A 17,550-nucleotide genomic window follows, 5' to 3' on the forward strand; every position below is an offset into this window, starting at 1 on the left:
TATACACCAACTGGCCTGTAGGTGGCCGGAGACAGTTTTCTGTGAATATCTCGAGAACCGTAGGGCCTAGGAGGTCCACCTTTTTTTGTATGTTGGTCCTAAGGGGACATGTGAACCCATCCCATTACCACTTATTTCATGTATAGCGCCACCTAGTTAAAAATTAAAAAGCAAAAAATTAGGTGTTTTCATAGGCCTAGGATGACCAATTGTTTCCGTATGTTTGCCTCCAGGGGTCATCTTAACCCATTCCATGTGCACACATGTGCATAAACAGATACACACGCACACACATACATTCACAGTAATCATACGTATGACACATACTCACACAGTAGACATATGTACGCATGCATGCACATGCACAAACACAGGCACATACGCAGGCACACACACAAGCACACACAAGCACACACACACACACACATAAACATAAACATGTACACGCACACATGTACACAAGAATTTCTCAGAATTATGAACAGGCAAGATGGGGGTGGGGTTGTATAAAATGAATTTTACATGTGAAATCTATGAACTAATCATGTTTTGGTACTTGTTGTCTAGCAGATACCAGTGAGAATTGAGTGTGGATAATGCAATTTAGTGAGACAGTTAGAATCATATAGGCCTTTCAGCGTGATTTATTTTTGTGGAAACAATGTGCTGGACTGGGCGGCGGTCATATTTTGTACCGCTCTGCGGTACATCTAGTTATGTTATGTTTTGAGCTGAACCAAGCTTTTTTTCCACCATGAGTGTTTTCAGTGGCAGTATCAGTGGTTCCATGGTACATGTTTTCAATATCAATGAATGCTTCTGAATACTGTGGCATCCTGAATACTTCATCCTGAAGTCTTAAATATCAAAGTTATCTTCCTTTAACATTAATGTTGCAATAAGTACAGCTGAATGCCTACTCTCAGTACATACCACCAGTATAACACATTCATGTTGAAATTCCATGAATATTTCATGTTGGCCTAAGCCTAATCAATTTCATTGCAATTGCTTGATCAAATTGGGTTATCACAGCATGAATCAATTTTGTAAACCGAAAGAGAAATGCTGAACTAATTCTAGACATTTCATTGACGTGCAACCAATGTACGTGATAAAATCAAGTATATCTAGCTTTTTTTCACATTGTCTTCCACATACAGTAATGTGTACGTTTTTACAGTTAAAATGTGGACCAGAACATATTTACAATTTTCCACAGGTAAATGTGAATTTTTTTGAATATGTGTATCATGTCCTTATTTATTATCTTATGTTGATTGAGTATATTTGTGTTGGCTACTTCCTGTGCACCAAATTGTCCCAAAGTGATATTAAAGACTATACAATCTAACCCTTTAATTGATAGAATTGAACAGGGATATGGACCTTTTCATTTTGATGGCAATTACATGGCATGATTGGCAGGAATATTTGCTTTTGAGACACAAACTAAACTTTTTTACTATAAGCTTTTGCGGGTAGGCCACTGTGAAGTGCAGTTTGAACAAATTGTTTCGAAAAATGCACTTAGGACTACTGTTCTGTGCAAATGTCTGACTATTAATGATTCTATAATTGCACCAAAGTGACTGGGAAAAACTGTAAATTGAAATACCACAGACTACAACATGTGATGTTGTTGATGTTGGCAATTTTAGTATTCATTTGGATAACTCGTCTTCACTTGACTTCTGTCTGATAGCATATTTTTTACTACCATATTTCGGAGACTCAGTCAGGACAATGGAAAATCAGGATACAGGCTTTTATTCTTTTCAATGAGTGGCCAATGCCCCTCAAGGGAGAGGTACATGTTTGTGTCACCCCATCATGGGTTTCACCAGTATTCTCTGACTATACAAAACAAATCTTAACCTTAAGTAAGTTACAAACAAAGAGAAGGAGTGACCTCTAGTATGAATATGCAATATAAAGGTGCTGTGTGTGGGGGTGTGGTCTCTTGTTGTGTCATCAGGCCTGGTCAGCTTTATTATTCTTTAATTAAGCTTCAAAGGCCTGGTCACATATTGTTTTAGCACCCCAACTTGCTCATGGCCAAATGGTGACAATAGGAGGTCTGCTTTCCCCATCCTTGCCCCCCTAGTGTATACATTAGACAGTCACACCTGAGGATAAGTCAAAAGGTTTCTATTGCCTACTGAATTCTCATCATTCAAGGACATGGGCAAAAAAATCACAAAAGGCACAAGAAATACACAGTATGTACATTTACAGAAAGGATTCTTCACAACACTTTCATTTCCTGTCCTTACCCTCCTCATTTAATATCACACGTGTCCATAGTCCTCCTACTCACAAGGCTGGTAAAGATCTTGATATAATTCTGGTACGTAACTGTAATACAGACAACATTTTGGTTAATCCATTACATGTATCGGACCATTACTTTATTAGATTCTCTGTGCATTTCCTGGATAACCCAGTTGCTCCTCCTCCGACAATATAATTCTGGCGTAACCTCAGAAGCCTCTCAAGCGACCATTTTGCAATATTAGTAACATCTGCTTTACCTCTCCTATAGCTCATTCTTGGCACTTGAGGTTAATGATGCTACAGAGACTCTCTGCTCTACACTGCCATCTTCTCTGCAGCATGTCCTCTTTCCTCAAGACCCACTCGTTCTAAACCTCGTCATAAAGCTGCTGAGAGAAAATGGTGTAAATCCAGAGATGGAAATGATCTTAGTAACTACCAGTCTTTGCTGTCGTCTTTTTCATCCACTGTTACACTTGCAAAAAAGGCTTTCTATCAGAGCAAGATTGAGAGTGCCACTGACAGTAGAAAACTTTTTTCCACTTTCAAGTCTCTTCTCAATCTTCCACCACTGCCATCAGCTACTTCACTGTCAGCAGATGACTTTGCAACATTTTTCACTGAAAAAGTTGCTAAAATAAGTGTTCAGTTTGATGAACCTATAAGGAGGGCTTTGCCTTGTGTTAGCATGACAGCATCGTTGGACTCTTTCTCATGCTCTTAATGAGGAAGCAGCCTCTCAATTGCTTCAGCAAAGTCGTCCAACAACATGTCCTTTGGATCCTGTCCCATCCACTCTTCTACAGTCTATCGCACCTGCTGTTCTACCGGCAGTCACACATGTGTTTAATGCTTCATTCAGTTCTGGAATAGTTTCTTCTTCTTTTAAACAGGCTAGGGTTACACCTTTGCTAAAGAAAAGTACACTCAATCCAACTGATGTGAAGAACTACAGACCTGTCTCCCTTCTTTTCTTGTCAAAGGTTTTGGAGAAAGTGGTCTTCAAGCAAGTATGTGACTTTCTTTATCACAATATAACCTGCTAGACCCTATGCAGTCTGGTTTCAAGTGTGGTCATTCTACTGAAACTGCTCTTCTGTCTGTGACTGAAGCATTGAGAGTAGCTAAGTCCTCTGCTCAGTAATCAGTATTAATTCTACTAGATTTATCTGCAGCCTTTGATGCTGTTAACCTGGACATTCTCCTTTCTACACTATCTAAACTGGGAATTTCTGGGAAAACTCTTGACTGGTTTGAATCTCATCTTAAAGGGCGTTCTTTCAACATGTCTTGGCAGAGACAGGTATCATGACCTCACCACAGGTATGCCTCATAGATCAGTATTAGGGCCCCTGCTTTTCTCTATTTACACCACTTCCTTAGGTGAGACCATTCACTCCCATGGCTTTGACTCACTGACTCAATCACTGCTATGCGGACGACACTCAACTTTACCTATCTTTCCCACCTGATGACTCCACCTGAGGATATTTCAGTCTGGATGAAAGATCGGCACCTTCAGCTTAATCTCATCTCAATCTTAATCTTGGTGTTTCCAGCTAAAACAGTTATTCCCCAACAGATTAACATCCATCTTGACTCAATTTCTCTGACCCCAACTAGATCGGCATGTAACTTGGCCGTTGTAATTGATGACCTACTTCTCTGAGCATGTAGCTTCAATTGCAAAATCATGTCGGTTTATCCTTTACAATATTAGGAAGATCAGACCTTATCTGACACAAGATTCCACGCAACTACTTGTTCAGGCCATGGTCATCTCCAGAGGCGTATCAAGCTTTTTAAAAGTGTGGGGGTTGTGGGATAGGGAAGTGAAACAATCCGGCCAAATTATAAATAACTCCCTACAGAGACGTTGCAAGTATTTTCTGAGACTATATTGCCAGGTGTCCGAGAGTTTTCCCCCCGAAATCTTTTTGAAATTCTGATTGCTAAATACACCATTTTAATGCAGTTTGGGAGGGACAGAACAAGCAGCTCTTCTCATCTGTGTGGCTCATGTGACACGTAGGCCTACATTATCTACCTGCTATCTCTTCACTATTTGACACTACCCTACATGGAGACACATTTCATGTTATAAATGAAGAAATCATTTCAGAAATTATGTTTTGTGCATATGGGTTAGCAGGCTACAATAAAATTGCCTAACAGACAACAGCCTAATTTCGAGGTATCAGACTATTAATATGCCTAACTATAATACCTATTAAATAAATGTAAAGGACACGGAATAATGAAAGAATTGTAAGCTCAAATTCAAAAACGTTTGAAGTCTACCCAAACATAAGGGAATATAAATCAATTATGTTGCATATAGCCAGCTTAATTAATGTCAATTTAAAGATTATGATTAGCAGTTTCTATGCTGTTTCCAATGATAGTTACAGGAATCCACGTTATTGTTTAAACTATTGTTGCTTCTATCCCACGTTACCTTTCACTTGCTGCAGGGATGCACACATTGCATGAGCGCTCATAAGCGTTCTATTTGAGTTCTAAATGGTGGAAATCTTAGTTCTCAGATGGAGAACTCAAATGTGCCGCCGTTTGTAAGATCAAATAAGACGTTCTAAATGGATCGCGATGTAATGAAGCTGTTTTTTTTCCAAGCGTCTTGGAGACCTATGTGTGCTGACTGGGCTATGTCTATATAGTTGATGACACCACATTAATAAGTAGGCTATTTCTGAATGGGGAAACTTTTAGCCTATAGTTTATTTTTCTTTCAGTCCGCGGTTCCATACCATTCAAACTTGCTGCAAATGACGTGTGAAGCACCGGGCATAACTTAATTTCGCGGCTACGTGCAGTAGGCCTAGGCTAATTGTTGAGGAGGCCCATAGTTTGAGAAAAGCTGTAGATCATAGGCAGAGAAAGCATAATGCTCTATGAACAGTAGCCAAGGGCCTTTCTGGAGAAACAACAAGTGCCTTAGTGCATGCGCGCACCCCCGCTTTCACTTTGACTCCCTGCATTTCTACATTGTGACAAAAACTGTAAGACAGACAGTAAATTTTCGTTTAGCATAATGTGGTAACAATTATTATTTCAGTTCTACCTCAAATCTGATCACTGCAGACGTTATAATGCAGACCCAAGCAGCAGCACAGCCTTGAAAGACGCAATTAGAATTTGATCAAGGCGGCTCTGGTTCTTCACTGGCACGATTGGCTGGATGACCGCTCAATCAAATCAACCTATTTGTGTCTCTCTGTGTGTGCGCGTTATCAGAGCCCGCCCTTTTTAGACATAAGGTTCCAACTCTTTACGTGAGCGTTTATTTCCATATATTTTACTTTCGTTTTAATCTGACAAAAAGTGTGGGGGATAGAATCGTGTTTCAGCAAAAGTGTGTAGGCCACGTTATAACACCCACATCCCCCATGCTTGCTACGTCCCTGGAAGCTGGACTATTAGCCTAATTGACCGATCCCAAGCCCCTCCTCCCATTGTCAGTCCCATAGTTACTGTTGCTAAGTCGGACAAGTTTGCAGGAAAGTGTGCGAGAACGCGTGTTCAACATGGGGACGAAGCACCCCCATTTAGCCGAGTGCAACAGTATGCTGGATTTCTGGGCGTCAAGTAATCTTGATATATTCAAAAAACAGAGGCCAGAAAGGCCTTCAGTATGCAGATGGACACATTCACAATGTCTGCTGTAATCAACGAGGTGGAACACCACAAATTGAGGACAAACAAATCTGGTGTCGTGGATCTTAATGGGATGCATTAACTGGGGATAAACAATTACACGTTATTACGAGCAGGTAGTTTACCTTATTTGCTGCAGATGTGACTGATTCAATAAACAGGTCTGTGCAAAAATATGGTGTTGACGTGTCCATAACAAAATCTAACCATATTTCGAGGATTAATAGAAGACGGGACCAAGTGCTGCAGATCCAAGTTCCCACGCAACTTGGGAGAGTGACTAGCCAATCAGCTCATGTTGGGGAGGTGGAGCGATAGCTTCTCTTCGGTAGGCCGATAGCCTACTTATTATTTTGAATGGCTGCTTTAGAAGGAAGATTTCAAATAAACATGATACAAGTGTATTGAAAAGAAACCAATCCGAGTTCAAACCCATGCCTATCACGTTTGACATATCTGCAGTTTGCAGACGTGATTTGTCTTGCACTAGACTTGCCCGCTTATGCTATAATTAATTTAAACGTGGGCAATGTAGTAGCCTAGGTCTAATATGGGCGATTTCGAGACTGCATAGTTTTTAATCTGCACATGATTCGATCTTTAGAAGACATTGGCTATCTCGTTCAGCCATCAATAATGCATCGCAGTATAGGCTATTATTGCGTTTGTTGAAAAAATGATCATTAGCTTATTTCTGTGAACAGTCTTCTATCCCAAGTTAAACATGGCAAGGTAGCAAAGCTGAAAGTATTCTTGTTGTGTGTAAGGCGATACGTGATTGAAGGTGTATTCTTTTGCGCGTCTTCCAATCGTATGAATATGCGAGTTCAGTTCCTGCAAGGTAGGTATAATTTTTTGCGTAGGCTTATGTTGTCGTTTCATCCATAGACATAATATACATAGACGCCGCATTGGCTGCTGGAAACGAGAAATGCGGCCGCCATCTTGGACCGGTCATACTCCTCGTTGCGTTGCAGCAGAAGACACAAGATGCCAGTACTGTGCAGCATGTTCCTGCTCAAATCGACGAACCATCGCAAACAGGGCTCGGGGGATTTACTTTTCTCAAGTAAGATTTAACATTACCGTACTAATGGTTGTATTTTGTGAATAGAATATTACCAGAGAGTTGAGAAGGAGCAAGGATCTTTGCTGTATGAGAATCGTAGCCAGCTATGATAGCTAGGCTGTTTACTCGGTGTTCACCTGGCTATGAACTGAGACTTAATAAGTCATATTCCATAACACTGACTTAGATTACAACTGACACAAAAAGGCTATTGTAGAAATAAATCATACTAGATTTGGCTGGCGAATTTTACACAAGTGGCACAGACTGTAGCCTATATTATTGGGCAATCGCTAGCTGCTACTTGTAGCCTAAGCGTGTTGGTAGCTTCACTATTTTCTGAATAAAGTAACTTTTCAATAGCTTAACTTCTTTATTTATCAAGTGGCTTAGCCACACAAGCTACACTTTTCTTGTCATGTGTAATTGGCACAATTTAAAGTAGCTTCCTATGTAGAGAACTAGCCTACTGCTGTGTTTGTGTTAATAATACATTTGACTGGGTGGTAGTATTGTGTAGTGTTTTATTCATAGCAGAGTAACTGATAGTTTAGCTCACTACAATGTCTAAGTAGCTTGCCCAACACTGTATTATTCACATGTCATTTACCCTAACAAGAATAAGATGCCTCTCAAATTCCTTTATTCATTTTATTCATTTATTTATTTTATATCTCCCCAGAACAACTGCCTTGCTCAAGGAGACTGTGAATGAACTGAATAGTCTCCTCACATCCCTGGAACTGAGGAAGGTGCAGCTCTTCATTGCAGTATTGGAGGGCATCTGCTACACTGTGACTGAATATTTGATTTATGAGCTCCACCTTCATCACCTGCATTCACCACTCTGTGTCCCATTTTCCCATCGTCTGGTTGACTCAGTCCTCTTTTAGGGAGTTTACCCAGTTTCACTATGTACTGCTATCTTATTTGCCCACCTGCTGTCTGAAGCACTTTTTTCTTAGCCAAAGTGTACCCAAGCAATTTTAGCAAGGTGGGAACATACAAAATTACATGCACCAGTTATCGAAATCATAGAACCAACTGCATGACAGTAACCTCTGTCTCACTGAGCCTGTGAAGACACTCCCCGATTCTTTACTGATTGCAATGAACGGGGCTGATCTTAGCAGTTTCTAAAATGTTTCTTAATTCTTATTTATTTAATCTCTTCATTGGGGCTGAAAGCTTTCTGTGAACTGTAAATAACAGATGCTGTTGATGAACCCATTGACACTGTACAAGTGACAAGTCACCTTTTTGTCTTGAATTGATGAAGTTACACTTACTATGCCAAACCAATGTCTGTTTTTTAAGGATCAGAAACAAACCTACAAACTTGCACTTTACAATATTTATGGAACTTGTCTAACAAATGCTGTTGATATTGAACCCAGTTACTCCATTTCCTTTACTTATGCCACACCAATGTCTGTTCATCAAACTTTATTTTTGATGGCACTGAACTGAAAATGTTAATGGATTTTTTCTGTCAATTTAACCCATTAAAACTTGTATCAAACCAGTTTCTGTCTATGCTGTCAAACATGGATTAGTCATGGATGTCATCACTTTATTATATATCATATATGAGAATATTCTATTACTATTAAGCCCACTATGAATATTAAAATACACACAACCATGTTTCCTGTATACAGCTTTTCTACTGGAAGGTTTACAACTTATTCTGTCAATTTACCCAAGTTTGTCACTAAACCACATAGGCCTACTTGGAATACCCCTCAGATGTCTGAATGGCACTGATCTCACTTAAATGTTTATAGAACCTTTCTGTGAATAATGCTGTTGATGGAACTTTTCTGTCAGCTGTGAACTATATTTAACTCATTAAACTTGTATCAAACTAGTTTTGTCTATGCTGTCAAACATGGATTATGTTCCCAGTTTTGATATCGGACGTCAGGTCACTTTATATCATATATCAGAATATTCTATTACTGTTAAACCCACTATGAATATTAAAATACGCTAAATCATGTGTCCTGTATCATAGCTACATGTATGACCTTTGCAGCAAAAAAAAACGAGTGAGAATCTGTTCGGTATTCAGTGAGATATGATTAATTAAGTGCGCTGACAGCTCATCTCACAGGCCAAACAGATTACACTGAGTGGAGTGGATGACCGGTCCAAGATGGCGGCTCCAAATCTCGTCAGCGCTAGTAAGGAGTAGCGGTCGATGCGGCGTCTATGTATATTATGTCTATGGTTTCATCGGTGGAAACCAGATTTAGTTATGTTTTTGTGTGTAGCCTAGTTATGAACACAAATAAAGGGAACATTTTCGTACACACTCAGATTTCTTTACTGAAAAGTAGCAGCCTATCCAAAGTTAGGCCTATGTGTGTTAACGTTTCACACGGTCAGGATATCGGATGTCACTTCTACAAGTATCCCAGGCTTATCTTTGAACCTTTTTGAGCTCTTTAGTTATTTAGTTACTTAAGCTACTCGCAAAAGAAGCATTATAGCATTCGCATAACTGGCGTATTGTCATACCGAATGGCCACTAGAAAATTCAAAATTGACCGAGGTTGACCGAGGTCCTCCGAAGTCCTCATTGTGACATAGCAAAAGGGGGCGGGGCTTGGGATCGGTCAATTCACTATAGAGTCCCGAAGTGTGACGTAGAGTTTCCATGACGGCAGAATCACTGGATCTAAACAAACTTTCGAAGTGCCATAAATATGGTTATGGTTATGGATTTAGCAGACGCCTTTGTCCAAAGCTACATATAAATACAAAACAACATAATAATATTTAAAATTGAACAGGGAACAGATTAAAATGTAGGTCAAATATAGTAAGGAGAATAGTTGTAGTACACAATAATATAAATTCAAGCAATAGCCTAATAAAAAGCAATGTAAAAAAGGGGAAAGGCAATAATAAAACAATAATGTCAATTCAATCAATAATATAAAAACAATGACATGCTAAGACTACATTAAGGAGAATATCAATCATAAACAATAATGTCAAATTAATTAACAGCCCAATTAAAATAAAACAACATTATATAAACCATAACACATAAGCACTTAAACAACTAAGTATATGTTGAATAGGAATGTCTTTAGACCCCTCTTAAACGACCCAAAACTACCACAGGAACGGAGAGCACTGGGCAGTTCATTCCACCAACATGGAACCACTGAAGAAAAGAGTCTGGAATTAGACCCAGTTTTCATGACTGGTCGACACAACATACGCTCACCAGAAGATCGCAGTGGGCGGTTGGGGATGTAAGGCTTGATTATTGAATTAAAATAACTAGGAGCAGATCTAGTTAGTGTCCTATAGGCCAAAGTGAGAGATTTAAATTTAATTCTGGCTACTATAGGGAGCCAATGGAGAGTAACTAGGAGAGGAGTTACATGTGTCCTCTTTGGCTGATTGAAGACCAGGCGTGCTCCAGCATTTTGAATCAGCTGTAATGATCTTGTTACACAAGCGGGTAAGCCAGCTAATAGTGAATTACAATAGTCCATCTTAGAGATGACCATGGTCTGAACAAGAAGTTGTGTGGAATCTTGTGTCAGATAAGGTCTGATCTTCCTAATGTTGAAAAGCATAAACCGACATGATTTTGCAATAGAAGCTATATGCTCAGAGAAGTTAAGTCGGTCATCAATTACAACGCCCAAGTTTCGTGCCGATCTAGTTGGGGTCAGTGAAGTTGAGTCAAGCTGGATGTTAATCTCTTGGGGAATAGCTGTTTTAGCTGGAAACACCAAAAACTCTGTTTTTGAGAGATTAAGCTGAAGGTGCCGATCTTTCATCCAGGCTGAAATATCCTTAAGGCATGCAGAAATCCGGTGGGAAACACTAGAGTCATCAGGTGGGAAAGACAGGTAAAGTTGAGTGTCGTCTGCATAACAGTGATAGTCAAATCCATGGGAGCGAATGGTATCACCTAAGGAAGTGGTGTAAATAGAGAAAAGCAAGGGTCCTAATACTGATCCCTGAGGCACACCTGTGGTGAGGTCATGAGACTTAGATACCTGTCCCTGCCAAGACACGTTGAAAGAACGCCCTTTAAGGTAAGATTCAAACCAGTCAAGAGCTTTTCCAGAAATTCCCAGTTCAGATAGTATAGATAGGAGAATGACATGGTTAACAGTATCAAAGGCTGCAGATAAATCTAGTAGAATTAATACTGATGACTGAGCAGAGGACTTAGCTACTCTCAATGCTTCAGTCACAGACAGAAGAGCAGTTTCAGTAGATTGACCACTCTTGAAACCAGACTGCATAGGGTCTAGTAGATTATTCTGATGAAGAAAGTCACAAACTTGCTTGAAGACCACTTTCTCCAAAACCTTTGACAAGAAAGGAAGAAGGGAGACAGGTCTGTAGTTCTTCACCTCAGTTGGATTAAGTGTACTTTTCTTTAGCAGAGGTGTAACCCTAGCCTGTTTAAAAGAATAAGGAACTATTCCAGAACTGAGTGAAGCATTAAATACATGTGTGACTGCTGGTAGAACAGCGGGTGAGATAGACTGTAGAAGAGTGGACGGGACAGGATCTAATGGGCATGTTGTTGGACGACATCGCTGAAGCAATTGAGAGACTGCTTCCTCATCAAGAGGAGAGAAAGAGTCAAATGATGCGGTCATACTAACACAAGGCAAAGCCCTCCTTATAGGAGCATCAAACTGAGCACTTATTTTAGCAACTTTTTCAGTGAAAAATGTTGCAAAGTCATTTGCTGACAGTGAAGTAGTTGATGGTGGTGGTGGAGGATTGAGAAGAGATTTAAAAGTAGAAAAAAGTTTTCTACTGTCAATGGCGCTCTCAATCTTGCTTTGATAGAAAGCCTTTTTTGCAAGTGTAACAGTGGATGAAAAGGATGACAGCATGACTGGTAGTTAATAAGATCATTTCCATCTCTGGATTTACGCCATTTCCTCTCAGCAGCTCTAAGTTCCTTTCGTACTGAGACTATACTGTTCGTCAGCCATGGATGGCGAAGTTTAGAACGAGTAGGTCTTGAGGAAAGAGGACATGCTGCATTCAGACAAGATGCCAGTGTAGAGCAGAGAGTCTCTGTAGCGTCATTAACCTCAAGTGCCAAGAATGAGCTAGGAGTAGGTAAAGCAGATGTTACTAATGTTGCAAAATGGTCGCTTGAGAGGCTTCTGAGATTACGCCGGAACGAAATTATCGGAGGAGGAGCTGCTGGGTTATCCAGGAGACGCACTGAATGTAGCATTGAATGTAGACATGTGACATCATTTCTAGCTAATAAAAATAAATATATCCATTTAAACGTATAGCCACATAACACAGATTCCCTGGCAGGTGTAATAGAAAGAAACAAAATTCCAGTGGATATTTCACGTCTTCTCAAAGACTGGCGGCTGTTAAGAGCGACGTTTTTTGCCAAAAAAATAAAGCCAAAACACGTCCGTGAATTTAAGGATTTTAACCGCATGCTGTGAAGTTACATGCAGGTCTCTTTTACAGAGGAAACCCATGCTAAAATAAAACTCTGTAGTCACAAATTTGATCGTGTTGGTATGAATATATGTTGTAGTATGTGATTCCTACAGTGTAAAAAAAATATACTAACGTCTTAGAAACGTTGTAAAATGATTGAAATATATTAAGAAAGCCACCGCTATGGTGATTTCTGGTAGATTGATTTGTTTAGATCCAGTGAAATTGCTGCCTTGGCAACGCTACGTCATGGCTTCGGGACTCAATTCTCACACGGCTCTTCACAATGCTGAAGAATGCTCCATTCACTTGAATGGGCCTTCCCAACGTTTGGTGGTCTGCTCATTCGCGATAACAGACCGTTGCTAAGTATAATTGACCGCTGTCAAGGAAAATGGGTTTTGTGCTTCTAATTCATGTCTTTCATATCACTATGCAAGGACTGGAACTTCATTCAAAAGTGAAAGCAGACGGTTGATCAGCTGTGTTCTAAAGAATGTTTGATTCAAGTTCAGCGTGTGCTGTTGCGAACTATTTGTTTCTCAGCAAAAGCCATGATGAAATGGTAACAAATAGGCTATAGCCTAGGCTATGTAGGCTAAAGAGTCATATCGTGGGGAGTTTATTGTTTCGTTTTTTGGCAAGTAGCCGTGTAATAAGCGGGATAATGTATAGAACGCTGGTCATTATCGGAAAATAGGTCCCGACAGGGCGAATGGGATCCCGACGCGCAGCAGACGGTTGATCAGCTGTGTTCTAAAGAATGTTTGATTCAAGTTCAGTGTGTGTTGTTGCGAACTATTTGTTTCTCAGCAAAAGCCACGATGAAACGGTAACCAATAGGTTATAGCGTAGGCTAAAGAGTCATATCGCGTGGAGTTTTACATTTTGGCAAGTAGTCGTGTAATAATTGTATATATATTGGACTAGCTGCAGCATGTGAAGCAAATGAGGATGCACCTTTCTGTGTCTCTGAGGTCGATGTGAGCAATGCCTTTAGGAGGGTTAATTGTAGAAAAGCTGCTGGACCGGATGGAATTTCTAACAGGGTTTTGAAATCCTGCGCTGCTCAGTTAGCTCCCGTGTTCACTTATATCTTTAACACATCATTGGCTCAAGAGACAGTTCCTACTTGCCTCAAGCAGTCTGTTATTGTTCCAGTACCGAAAAACAAAAGTCCATCATGTCTGAATGACTACCGCCCAGTAGCCCTGACGTCTACAGTGATGAAGTGTTTTGAGAAGCTTGTGAAAAACATTATATGCTCATCCCTCCCTGCCTCCTTCGACCCCCTCCAATTTGCTTACAGAGCCAACAGGTCTACAGAGGATGCCATCTCAAACCTCATGCACACCACCTTAACTCACCTGGAGGAGGGGAATGGGAATTATGTGAGGATGCTGTTCATTGACTTTAGTTCAGCATTCAACACGATAGTACCTCTCACCTTGGTCACAAAGATGAAGGCCTTAGGACTAAACACCACCCTGTGTCACTGGATATTTGACTTCCTCACCAACCGTTCACAAGTGGTTAGAGTGGGGGGTCTGACATCTGACTCATTAACCATCAGCACTGGTGCTCCCCAAGGCTGTGTTTTGAGTCCACTGCTGTACAACATCTACACACATGACTGCAAAGCCAACAGTAGTCATACCTCCATCATCAAGTTTGCAGATGACACAGTGATCTTGGGCCTGGTTAGTAACAACAATGAACAGCTCTACTTGGATCAGGTTGATGAGGTGGCACAGTGGTGTCAATCTAACAGCTTGACACTGAATATCAATAAAACCAAGGAAATGGTAGTGGATTACAGAAGGCAGCAGCAGAACTACAGTTACACCCCACTAATGATCAGCGGGCAACCTGTAGAGAGAGTCACAAGTTTTAAATACCTTGGTGTCCACATTACTGAAGACCTAACATGGACTGTTAACACTCAATATGTTCTGAAGAAGTCCAGACAACGACTCTACTTCCTTCGTCAGCTAAGGAAATTCAAAGTTTCTACATCCATCATGAAGGCCTTCTACACTTCAGCGGTTGAGAGTGTTCTAACTGGTAGCATCATCACCTGGTATGGGAACTCCACAGTTAGAGATTGTAGTACTCTGCAGAGAGTAGTGCGCTCAGCTGAACGTACTATAAGAACTCAACTTCCTGCTCTATAAGATATCTATTCCAGAAGAGTACTCCTAAGAGCCCAAAAGATTCTGAAGGACTCTTCTCATCCTAACAATGGATTATTCCTACCGCTGAAATCAAGAAGACGCCTATGTAGTCACAAAGCCAGAACTGAGAGACTCAGGAGAAGTTTTTATCCCCAGGCCATCCGAACTCTGAACTCACACTATACTGACTTTGCACACATTCACTCTTCAGCACTCTCAAACATTTCCCAACTCTGAACTCACACTATACTGACTTTGCACTCATTCACTCCTCAGCACTCATGACCCCCCCCCCCCCCACACACACACACCTACAAGACTTTTAGCACTTTTACATCCCTAACCCTATGCTATAGACCTTTTATTATTTTCTTATTTCATCACACGTCAAAACACACACACACACATACACACATATCTGACTTTCTCCAACTTTTGCACATCTCCATAGAACTTTTTATTTATTATTTTTGATTTCTCCTCCATCTACCCATGTCCTTGATTGCCTAGCCTTTCTTTGGGTTAGCCCCTTGAGCCGTGGATCTGCCCAAGGTTTCTTCCTTGGTAAGGGAGTTTTTCCTTGCCCCTGTTGCTCTTGGGTGCTCCTTGTTGGTGCCCCCCCCCCCCCCCAATTCCAATCCTCCCTCACCTTTCTTATGCAGCCCTTGCCACTTAATCTACTAAATCCCTCTTCTACTGCACTTTTTACCCCCCCCCCCACACTCCCCACTTTGCACAAATAGGCTGACACCAGACATAATTTCACTGCATTTCTTACTTCCGGTAACTATATGCATGTGACAATAAACTTCCTTGTATCCTTCCTTGTATCCTTGTATCCTTGATACTGTAAGGCGTGAGCCATTGGTTTCCAAAGGAGATTTTATTTGTGTCGCCAGCATAGCCTATTGACAATTTATGTTGTAAATAGGCCTACCTTATAAGCCTACCTGTAGCTTAGGGAAGCTAACAGCTTTCTATTAGGATCTAGTTTGTTAGTTACAGTTTTGTCTTAACTCCCTGATGCATTTTTGCATTTAGAATAGCCAGAGATATCTTAATCGGAAAATTAAACAATATCGGGTGCCTATGGATCCCAGCCCTATTTATTTTTTGATTTCTTAAAAGATTGAGCTTGGTCTGGTGAAAGCCAGACTAGCCATGGACCTCAGTTACACAATGCAAGGGAACATGAATCAGCCTATATTTGCACGAACAATAACGGACAACAGCTCTTCAACTTTGGCCCGTTAAAATGTGTATGAACAGTCTAGCGATGCATTTCATCAAGGCCCATTTGGACATGTCAGTTATTTGCACTACTGGTTAGATGTAAATTTAGCATTTCGTTTCATACTGTTACTTAATTTGTGCATTAACAATAATGTTTCAGACTACTGTTACTTAATTTGTGCATTGACAATAAAGTATCACATGAACTAAAGATGACTAAAATCTTATGTAGAAGAAGAAACATTCACAAAAAATCCATCCATCCAAAAATGACCTTTGTTTTTGATAGCTGTTGAAAACGGCATGGAACTGACAGAGATGTTTTTGTTTATAAATAAATAAATAAATAAATAAATAAATAAATAAATAAATAAATAAATAAATAACATTATGCTGATACCTTTTGCTTTTCCCAAATACAATGTAGCCTACAGGTGTAAGTGACCTTTCATCAATCCAGTTGCAATGGATGAACTGTGATGAACTGCCCTACTTGTGATTGTTTAGAGATTTTAAAGGTTTTATAACAATGCTACATCTTCTTTGGCTATTCTACAATCTATTCACCTTTTCAGCACCAGTAGGCTACTTTCTGTGCAGCCGCACACACACACTCAGGCATGCCAAACAAGCATACACAAAAGTTTCAAGAGTGGGGGATGGAGTAAAATATGGAGACAAATTGAAGTGTGATTTATTTTCACGGAACGGATGTACAAGACTGAGCGGCGGTCATATTTTGTACCGCTATGCGGTACATCTAGTTTCATATAGGCTACTCACAATCAGACCTGAAGACGCATGAAACGCAACCAAAATAAAGTTGAAACTAATTCTACAAAAGGCACTCCAAGGAAAAGCCTTTTTGGCTGCATTGGCCAACATGTTTCGACCAATAGCCTGTCACTATGAAACTCTGTAACTAGATTTAAACTTCCCTCTGTATGGAAAAAAATATATATTATTCAACATTAGTTAACACACTGAGAATGATTGCTGCACTATATGTATTGTTCTCTAGCAACCTGAAGGTCCAAGACTCAATCCACTGAAGGCTCTCTCTCGTAAGATGGTGGATCTGATGTCTGCTTTGTGGTCCTATAGGACGACGCCATGGATTGGGGTCAGAGATGCGCCTGAGAAGTAAGTGTTTGTGTTTGTAATCAAGTGCTGTTTTCACAATTTGACTGATGCTAAAACTGCAGTAGCGGATTTGAATGTACATTTATACCATGAATTTAAGACATCAAAAAGCCTGTTCATGGCCTCAAAGAAGTCAGTAGTATTTGCCTCACTTGGCAGCCTCTCCAGCTGTATCATAGTCTTCAGTCCTATTGTGTCATCACAGCATTTATAGTAGGAAGGATCATATTAAGCAAAGAAATGTGCAGGTGTAATAACTTAATGTCAAGAACATAAGAACATAATTGTAATTCATGATTTTTTTTTTACTTTGCGGTGTTTTAGGTGCTATAAATGCTGGCCATATGACTTCAACCTTCATCCAACCAAACGAAGAGATCCTGCTTTCCTGCACTCACACTAATCCATTGAGGATGTTAGTTAATTCAAAGACAAGAACAGTATTTAGTTTTGTAAATGCTTAACTACCACTCAATGCAATGCCATGTCTCTGCAGGACACATCTACTGGCAG

Source organism: Alosa sapidissima, chromosome 19, assembly GCF_018492685.1.
Source record: "Alosa sapidissima isolate fAloSap1 chromosome 19, fAloSap1.pri, whole genome shotgun sequence".
NCBI lineage: Eukaryota > Metazoa > Chordata > Actinopteri > Clupeiformes > Clupeidae > Alosa > Alosa sapidissima.